The sequence below is a fragment of the Cavia porcellus genome, unplaced genomic scaffold (genome assembly GCF_034190915.1).
Source record: "Cavia porcellus strain 051 isolate PalLab524CR breed Dunkin Hartley unplaced genomic scaffold, mCavPor4.1 scaffold_3, whole genome shotgun sequence".
Taxonomy (NCBI): domain Eukaryota; kingdom Metazoa; phylum Chordata; class Mammalia; order Rodentia; family Caviidae; genus Cavia; species Cavia porcellus.
Window position 1 is genome coordinate 34801599 of NW_026947486.1, and position 8803 is coordinate 34810401.

The 8803-nt window shown below is 50.4% G+C and overlaps 1 long non-coding RNA gene across 1 annotated transcript; it reads left to right on the forward strand.

Moving 5' to 3' along the window:
• The first annotated feature begins 5247 nt into the window (after positions 1 to 5247).
• On the forward strand, positions 5248 to 7147 carry LOC134475351 (uncharacterized). The gene is made up of 3 exons (XR_010046471.1): positions 5248 to 5367; positions 5523 to 5608; positions 6587 to 7147. It is a non-coding gene; the product is annotated as an uncharacterized LOC134475351 (long non-coding RNA).
• Positions 7148 to 8803: the final 1656 nt, after the last annotated feature.

Below are 8803 nucleotides of genomic sequence, written 5' to 3' on the forward strand. Positions count from 1 at the left end.
TGAACTTGTTTTGTCTTTCCTTTCTGTCCCCAGTTTCCATTTTTGAACGTGTGGGTGGGACCTGATGGTTTCTTGGCTTGGACACTTTACACTTCCACCATTAATGAAATGACCTGACTCTTCTGGGAAGTCATTGGCCTGAGTTTCCAAGTTTCTAGATGCAAAGAGATGGCTTTCAACTGATATGTCAGACTTGGCCCCTGTCCATTTCTCCAGCTAACAATACTTTTCATATTTGTTGGTCACTCACTGTGCATCAGGCATTTTTACATCAAAGCCTCCCAACAAGTATAGAGGTTGGGTTTTACAGGTAGAGAAACTGAGGTTTGGAGAGGTTAGGTAATCTGCCCAATGCAACACAATTAAGTCAGTGGCAGAGTGTGGTTTCTCATTCAGGCCTCTCTACTTTCAGAGTTCATGTTCTGAGACCCTCTTCTGGAGGCTGACCACTGTGCTGTTTGCTTTGGCTGCACAATAGACTCACTTGAGGAGCTTTACTAATTATTGTTTGCTGAATCTCAGCCTCAGACACCTGAGTCAGTTGGTCTGGGGTGTGGCCTGGTCCGTGGAGATTTTTTTCCCTAAAGTTTCCTAGGGGATTCCATTGGGCAGGCAGGCATGACATTTGCTGGCCTAAAGGTCCAGCTCTCAAATCAAGCTCATGCTGAACTGAGCAGGTTTAAGGGATAAGGGTATAAGTGGAGCTGGAGAGAGAGGCAGGACCCAGGGGCAGGTTTGGCAAGGGGTGCTATAGAAAGGGTAGAATTTTTCAATAGGCTGCAGGATGGCCTGGCACTCTGTCTAAAGGCCCCCACCCACGTCTCACCTGGATCTGGATGCTCTTTCCTGTATGCTCAGGATCTGGCTAGAATGCTGTTGTCAAATTTGGATTCTCTAGACTTACTTCTCTGCTGCCAACAGTCACTTACCCTTTGGTGTCTTATCATTCCTGACTCAATGCAAAACCTGAGCAGGTCAGGTTCTACACTTTGCTGGACCAAGTTTCCTGCCCTGGAATCAGGTCCAGCCCCAGTCTCCCTAGTGTCTGGCTTTCTCCTTCTCTACTAGTCCCGGTGGCTAAAGTCATAGCCTCGTTCACAAAGCCCCTGAAATTATGACGATGGGTTTAAGCAATCTTTTCTCAGAGGACTAAGGAGCTCTGTTGAGGGCAGTACCAGACTGAAGGAGTCCTATGACTCCTTGACACTGGCTTCTGCATGTCCCACACCAGTGTATGGGGCTGGCTGGGGAGAAAGATTATGCTCCCAGGTGGGTCAGGTGGGTATGCAAGAATTCTATGTCCAGCTGCACATCTTTATTCATAATACTTGATTGTTCCTGGCCAGTCTGTGTGTGTGTGTGTGTGTGTGTGTGTGTGTGTGTGTGTGTGTGTGTGCGTGTGTGTATGGGTATGTAGGAGTGCACACTGGGGGATCCCTGGGCAGACAGGCAGGCAGGCAGCGAGTTCCCTTTTCCCCCTTCTCAAACTACAGCAGGAGTGGGAACGGCAACAAGCCTGAGGCATCAGGCTGCTCACAGCTGGTCCCGATTTGCGGACAATGGGAACTTGCTAGCTGTGTATCCCATCAGAGCCCCAGCTCAGTTTGGGACTGCTTGAAGGTTTGTGCAGGAATGTGGGGTGGAAAGACTCATAGGGTGAGCTGTGGAAGAGGCTGCAAGACAGCCTTGCCAGAGTGGGTAGCAAAGAAATGTGGGTGAGGTCTACCTGCTGACCTTACTGAGCTATGACCCCCATCACAGCACTGTCTTCCAGTTTTGTAGCCTAGAGCCCTTGCAACCTTGTCACTGGGGGAGGGGTGTCAGCTGTTACCAATGCAGGCGCAGGGAATCAGCCGAAGATACAGTCTCTGGAAATCTGGGGCTCGTAGCCAGGCTTCCCGACCCTAGGCCACACCCCTCCTGTTCTTAGACTCAAATACTCTCTGTGCTGAAGTCCTTATCCTTTATCTCACGGCCTGGGTCAGCCAGAGGCCCCATCATTCTGGACTTCATGACTTCTTGGCCCAACAGAGAACATAAAAAGAGTCCAGAGGCTAAATGAACACCTGCAGTCTTGGCCCTGCTTCTCTTGAGAGCAGTACTAATAGTCTGCTGTATTGAGCATCTACTCTATGCTAGGCACAGTGTTAAGCACTATGCACACAGGATCCCATGTAATCCTCACCAGCACTCTGGAATAGGGACAGTCATAACCCCATCATACAGTGGAGGAAACTGAAGCCCTAAGAAGGAGAGTTGACTTGCTCAAGTTCTCATGGCCGGTAATTTTCAGAGCAGAGATTTGAATCCAGAACAGTCTGACCTCTAGTTGAGTATTCTTGCTGCTAAGATTCTTGTAGGAATGCTTTGGGCTAGAAAAACTTCTGAAAGGGCTCTGAACTCTAGCAGGAGCATCGATACCAGCCATGAGGCAAAGAGTGAGCTTCCATCTTCAAAAGACCTCTCAGGAGCTCAACAAGGCGGTCTCTCTGGGTGGCATGGGGCACTATCCTTCCCAGGGGTGGTGACTCTGTCTGGGGTGAGCAGGATAAGTAGAGGTCACTGTTTCACGTAGATGGGAAGGCCTGACACCCAGGTAGGAGGTATGGAGTGAATATTCTCAGCCTACATCTTCTCATCTCCCAGGGGCCTGGATGAAGTGGTGTGAAAGGAAGGCTTGGCACTGAGCTGGGCTCCTGCCTGGGGAGATGTGAGTTACTAAGAAACCAAGAATTCTGAGGGAGAAAGAGAGCTAGAGTTAGTTCATTAGGGATACTTGGGACCTTTGTGGAGATGCAGAGGTCTCCTTGCCCCTGGGCAGCTTTGTTTGTTGCCCAAGCAATTGTCCATGAAAACAGCCTGGGCTGGTGGTAGTGGGGCACAGGCCAACAGCAGCAGGAGGGGCAGGAGACTGGCAGAGCCCAAGCCCTGGTACTGGACCACCCCCAGCTCTGAGAACAGCTCCGAGGTGGACATATAACCAGGCCTGACCCAGGAAAGACACAGCCCAGGGAGAGACTTGCTGCTGGGCTGGGCCACTCCTGAACTGAATGTCTGAACAGTACAGAGCTTTGATTTTTCCCACCAGCTTTGTTCTGTGGGCCTGGGTTTTCTCCTATAACAAATGTGGAAACTGAAGTCCTGAGAGACCTCAAGCTCCTGAGGAGCTGGGAAGCCCTTAGCCCCAGAAGGCATGTGCAGGGTCTTAGCCTAAGTGGGACCCAGCCAGAGTACAGCAGGCAGGGCCCAATGCGGGCAGAGCAGGCTCAGGCTGCCAGGCTGGAGCGCTCTGTGAGTTTGCGTGTCTTTTTGTGGGTGTGTGTGTGCCTTCGCGTTTCTGTGTGTGTCTCCCAGCGGCTGTTCTGCTTCCTCAGCAAGCCTTTCCCTCCCCCCTTTCACTTCGGGTTTTCTTTCTTTTCCTTATTCCTCATTGTCATTGTCTGTTTTTAACGAGACTTAATTAGCGTTGGGTTCCTCCTCCCACTCCCTCTCCTCCCCCTCCCCGCCCCTGCCTTCCCTCCCTCTTCTCTCTCCTCCCAGAGGTACAAGCCAAGGGATCTGACAAATGCACTTGAGAACAAAGCACGGGCTAATTTGGGGCCTGCTCAGGAAGCAGGAGCTGAGCTGAGATAATGGGTCTGAAATAGCCCAGCATGATTATGCTTCCTCAGCCTGTAGCCAGCCGGGTGCAGGCTCAGGCAGACAGGCCAGTGGCGGGTGGACGGGTGAGTGCCAGAGGTCACTTACCAGGGTAGTGAAGGCACCTAAGTCAGTTCTCTTATGACTTTCCTAGGAGCCATTATGCTATCCAGAGGCTATCAGACCCAAGACATGAAAAGGTCAGTGAAGATCAGACCCTCAACCATAGTCGCTTGATGGGTTAATGGGAAGCTGAGTCCAGAATCCAAGGGGCTAAGCTCTCTGGCTTCAATTCTACTTGCTCGGCGGTGCTGTTGCTGGCTTGAATCAGTGGAAGAGGAATTGGACGGATGATATGGAGCAGGGTTTGGGGCCCCCAACCAGGCTTGTCTAGGAAGATAGAGGCTCCAGGATGGCCAGTGAGGGGGCAGCTGACACTGCTGGCATACCAAGCAAGACAGAATATTGGCATGGTGCCAATCAGAGGGATGGGTCAGATGTCACTTGGATATCCTCTGGCTTGGCTTCCTGGAGCTCGTCCAGAGCTTGATGCCAGTCAGGAGTGTGGGCCTAGGATAAATGGGAATCCCACTCCACAAACCACTGCTCTTGTCTTACCTCCCTAACCCTGCTACCATGACTGCATTCTGATGCTAGATACAGCCTGGAACCTGGCAATAAGAGCAGTCATGGACCTTTATGCCCAACCCCACCTGTCAAGTTCACAGCCCTGCTCAGACCCAGCAACCAGCAACCTCTGAGTAAACATGTATCTGTTTTGCTTCAGGCATCTACTTTATAGCCATTTCTTAAGTTCCTCTGAGAGCCAGGCTCAAGGGTCTTGTCTAGTTGGGTTGGCAGAGAAACAAAGATCCAGTACAGTGTGGTCTGTGTGGTGACAGTTTAAGTCCAAGAAGCCACGGGAATTGAGAGGATGTCAAGGCAAAGTATCAAGGAAGGCCTCACAGAGGAGGTGACATTGAATTAGGCTTGAAAGGTAAATAAGACTCTGCCAGGGTAAAGATTGAAAGAGGCTGGAGATTGGCTCCCTTCAAGGCACAAGAGAGCTGGAATGTAAAAACACTAAATAAATGTCATCTGCTGATCTACTGGTGATTTGCGAATTTAGGGTCCCAGGGCTAAAAGGAGGGAGAAGACCCGGAGCTGCCAGACTGGGAAGGAGTCAGACTTGTAAACGTACCTGATCATCTATCCCCCCATTGGCTCCACAAGTGGCAGTGATCAGATCTAAGGCAGGACCATCGCCCTCTCAGACCTGCAATACTAACCTCCCTCTCCCTTTGTCAGTCTTCAGCCCTGAGTATACTGATGTAAGCTGAACCTCAGCCCTGGCCTCTTGTTCTACAAACAGAACACCTGCTCTAGTCCTCTAATTTTCGTCATGAACATCCTCTCTGCCCCATTGCTACCTAACCTGGCCCTGCTCTCTAACCATGGTAATCCAGAGATAGATGGCCCTTATTCATACTTTTGTTCAGATGCAATCTGCCACAGAGATCACTTTTCTTTGGTGCTTTGCTACCTTCTGAGCTTACTGTAGGGTTTACTGTAGGGCTTACTAGTACCTTTTTGGCTTTTCTTGCAGTGCTCTAACTGAAACCCGCTCCAAACTTTCTGAACATGCCTTTCAAAGCTCAATATGTCTCCCAGGGCCACCATGGATACTGGATCAGGATGAGAACTGCATAAGGGTGTCTGGCCAAGAGTGTGAGTAGGGGCTGAAATTTAGCCCACATTTAGCTTTCTAATCTTGTACAAACTAGTATAAACTGCCGCTGCCTATAGAGAGTGCCCTTTTGGAATTAGAGCAAAGGTACTGAGTGATTGGGTGGGGCCTTCCCCTTTCCCCCATTCCCACACAGAGCCCTGGAGGAAGGGGACTGAAGATGAACTCCACAAAGCCCTCTCAGCTGAAAAACCTGGGCTTGTGAACTGCAACACATATCTGGTGAGTAGAGCCAGCTCCGGGACAGAGGCTGTTCCGGGCTGTGCAAAGGGACTTCGTGTGAGGATTAGTGAGAGGAAATGAAAATTGGGGATGGCTCTCAGGGGAATTGACTACAGCTGATGTCAGAGAGGAGGCTGCCTCTTGGAGAGCAAGGGACCTGTATGGCTGTGGGGATAGGGGGCAGGGAAGTATGGGAAGGAGCGTCTATCTCCACTATCCCCAGCAGCCAGGCAAGCAGTACCTTCATGCTCCAGAGGCCCACTGGGCTCTCTGACCCCAAGCTGCCAGCTAGCTGTCCCGGAAGTGCCTGGGAAGCATAGGAGGCACATTCCTGTGAAGGGCCTTGGGATGAAGCCTAGGAGGGGAAGGGCATGAGGACAGCTCTGGCCTCCTGACTGCATATATCCCAGCTAGCTGAAGTTGCACCTCCCAATGGGTCTATCCTAAAGTCTCCCAACTGCTTTTTAAGGTGGAGATTATTATTCCTACTTTACAGATGAGTAAATTGAGGCTCAGGGAACTAAGCAGAGAGCTCCTTAAGGTCACTTAGCTAGTCAGTTGCAGAGTCCCACTCCACTAAATTCCACCATGAACATGCTCAAAGGCCAGGTGTTACCTGTTAATGACTTTGAAACCTCAAAACATTCTGGTTTGGAATGATCAACTCCATTTTCCAGATGAGGAAAAGTGAGGCTGTACATAGCTGAGAAGTAGTACTGTCACCAATACCAGCCTTGGGAATGGGTAGGGAGGATGTTGAGAGAAAGATGGGGAAAACTGTGTGTGTTTACATCATGGAGTCCCAGGACATGCCAAATGGGTAGAGGACAGAACATGAAATCCCAGCTGGAAGAGACTTTGGCTTGGGTGTGGAGGGTGGCTAGTATGTGGTTAGAAGGGGATGCCATGGAGAAGAGCAGGCTCTTTTTAGCAAGACTTTTACCCTGAATTAGAAAATTGCTCTTTCTTCTTTTTCAGGGAGGCTGGGTTTTCCAAGGCACTGCCACTGCCTGCCCCCATATGGGGACTCTGCTGCTCCCAGGTCCCCAGCTGGAGCCCCCAGCCCTGCTCCCTAATTCCAGCGGAGCAGGCACCGTGCCCGCATGCCCAATTGATTCTCCCAGCACACACAGGTAATTCATCTCAGCTTCGCTTCCAGGCCCCCACCCCCAGATGTGCAGCCTTCGCAGCAGCCAGAGGCCAGCTCACCCCACCCATATCGCCGGCCAGCTGCAGCCCCTCATTTCTCGGGGAAGAGAGAACTAATAAACGACAGTCTCTGAGCTGTACACCCCCCACCATTCCATTCTTGCCACAGCCGCCCCATAAAACAAAGGAGAGAGATATAAAGGAGCAAATGTGAGTGTGGATAGAGTTTCTAGCTGATGAGAGGAGTGGAGATGGTTGGCTACAGACAGGACTGAGACAAGAGTGGACTGAGGCTGGGCCACTTGGCTGGGTCACCGCCACTTGGGCCCCTACACTATCTCCTCAGGCAGGGACAAGGACAATAAGATTAAGAAACAGAGGGTAGCAAATATGCAGGTTAAAAAATACCAAGTGTGCCAAGATGGTAGGCTTGGTGTGGACATTGATATTGGGCAGTCCTTAGGGCATGTTTTCTGGCTTACCCTTCCTTCCCTGATCCCTCCCCAAGCCCAGCAAGAAATCAGGAGCCCTGGTCTCCAAGCTCCACATGACCAGACCTGCTAAGTGACCTTAATTTGACTACTGGAATCTTTTCTCCAGGCCTCAGGTTTCTCTGCTGCAGAATAGACTCCATGTACTCTGCCTGGAAAACACTGCAAGTGTTTGACTCAGGACCAGGGTGTGTTGTGGGCTGTCCTTTGTGGAACACATAGGAAGCCCCATTGTTCTTTTGCTCTTGAGCCTAGCAAGGCCCTCTGGAGAAGATAGGATCTTCCAGTACTATGTGCCAGGCGCACTAAGATTGGCACTGAGTGTGAGTTCTACAAAGGTATGCCTTCTCCCATTCTGCACAGGAACTGGAAGTGACAAACCTGAGCCTCTAAAGCCTTCTTTTCCCTCCTTATGGGGCTTCTGATATAACCCTAGTTCATTTATTCAATTCAAAAATTATTTCCTGGGTGCCTTCTGTGTGCTGGCCACTGTTGGAGACACTTCAGATAGAGTAGGGAGAAAAATGCAAGAATGCCTGCATCATGGTGCTGATATCTCCTCTCTGCAAGCCAGAATTTGCAATGGGGACAAGAAGCTAGGCCAGGGAACTTCCCCTCCTGGATTGCTGTCAAAGGGGAGTGCTGGGGCCTTCTCCCACAAAAGCCTGGGAGCCAGCATAAGGTTAATGTGGACCAAGTTCAGAATTGTAGGGGGAGAGCATTTAAGGTGAAAATACAATGACCAATCCCTGGATTCTAGAGGAACAGCCAGCCAAGGAACACCCTTTTACCCTGCCCACTGGACCTCACCTGCTTGGAACAGAGATTTTGCCTTTTGAGTAAGGCCTCAGCTGTTGCTGATGGAAGATGGAAGGCCAACAGAGTGCCTGGACCCTGCCTTGGGACAGAGTGCCTTAGGACCCTGGTGCCTGGAGGCATGACCAGAAGGGCTGTGCATGAGGTCTCAGATGATCCACTTTAATCCTCTTCCCTGCCTGGCGTGAACTTCTTAGTAGATATGGACATGAGAGAGACTGCTCTTTTCCTCAGAAAGATGTCAGTGTGAAAGAGTACATTGGAACAGAGAGCTCTAGCTCTAATTCTAGCTCTCTTAGGAGGGATACTAGCATTTCTTGGACTCTTTTTTTGTATTTCCTTCAGGGCCTTGCTCACAGTGGTTGTGGACTGAGTCTTCACATCAGGGAGCACCCTCCCTGCCTCTTCACTCAGTGTACCCATGGTTCAAGAAGCAGAGCTGGGGTGGGGACAGTTTAAAACAGTTGATGTTTGCTCAGTGGTTTTCACCCTTTTCCTGGATCTGTAACTGCCTATATGTCCTAAATCAGTCCTTTAGCTTCTGAAGCTCAAGACATTGTCTATAAGGCAGGAAGACACTGCCACTCTGCCTATCTTGAAGGTTTCTAGTGAGGAATACTTTTGGCTAGTGTTGGGAAGCAAATGGATCTGACTCTCAGGCCCATAGAACCTACAGAGAGCCAGGATCATTCCTTTTTCCCAGTAGGTTCATTGCTTTGGGTATTACCAGGACCAGACT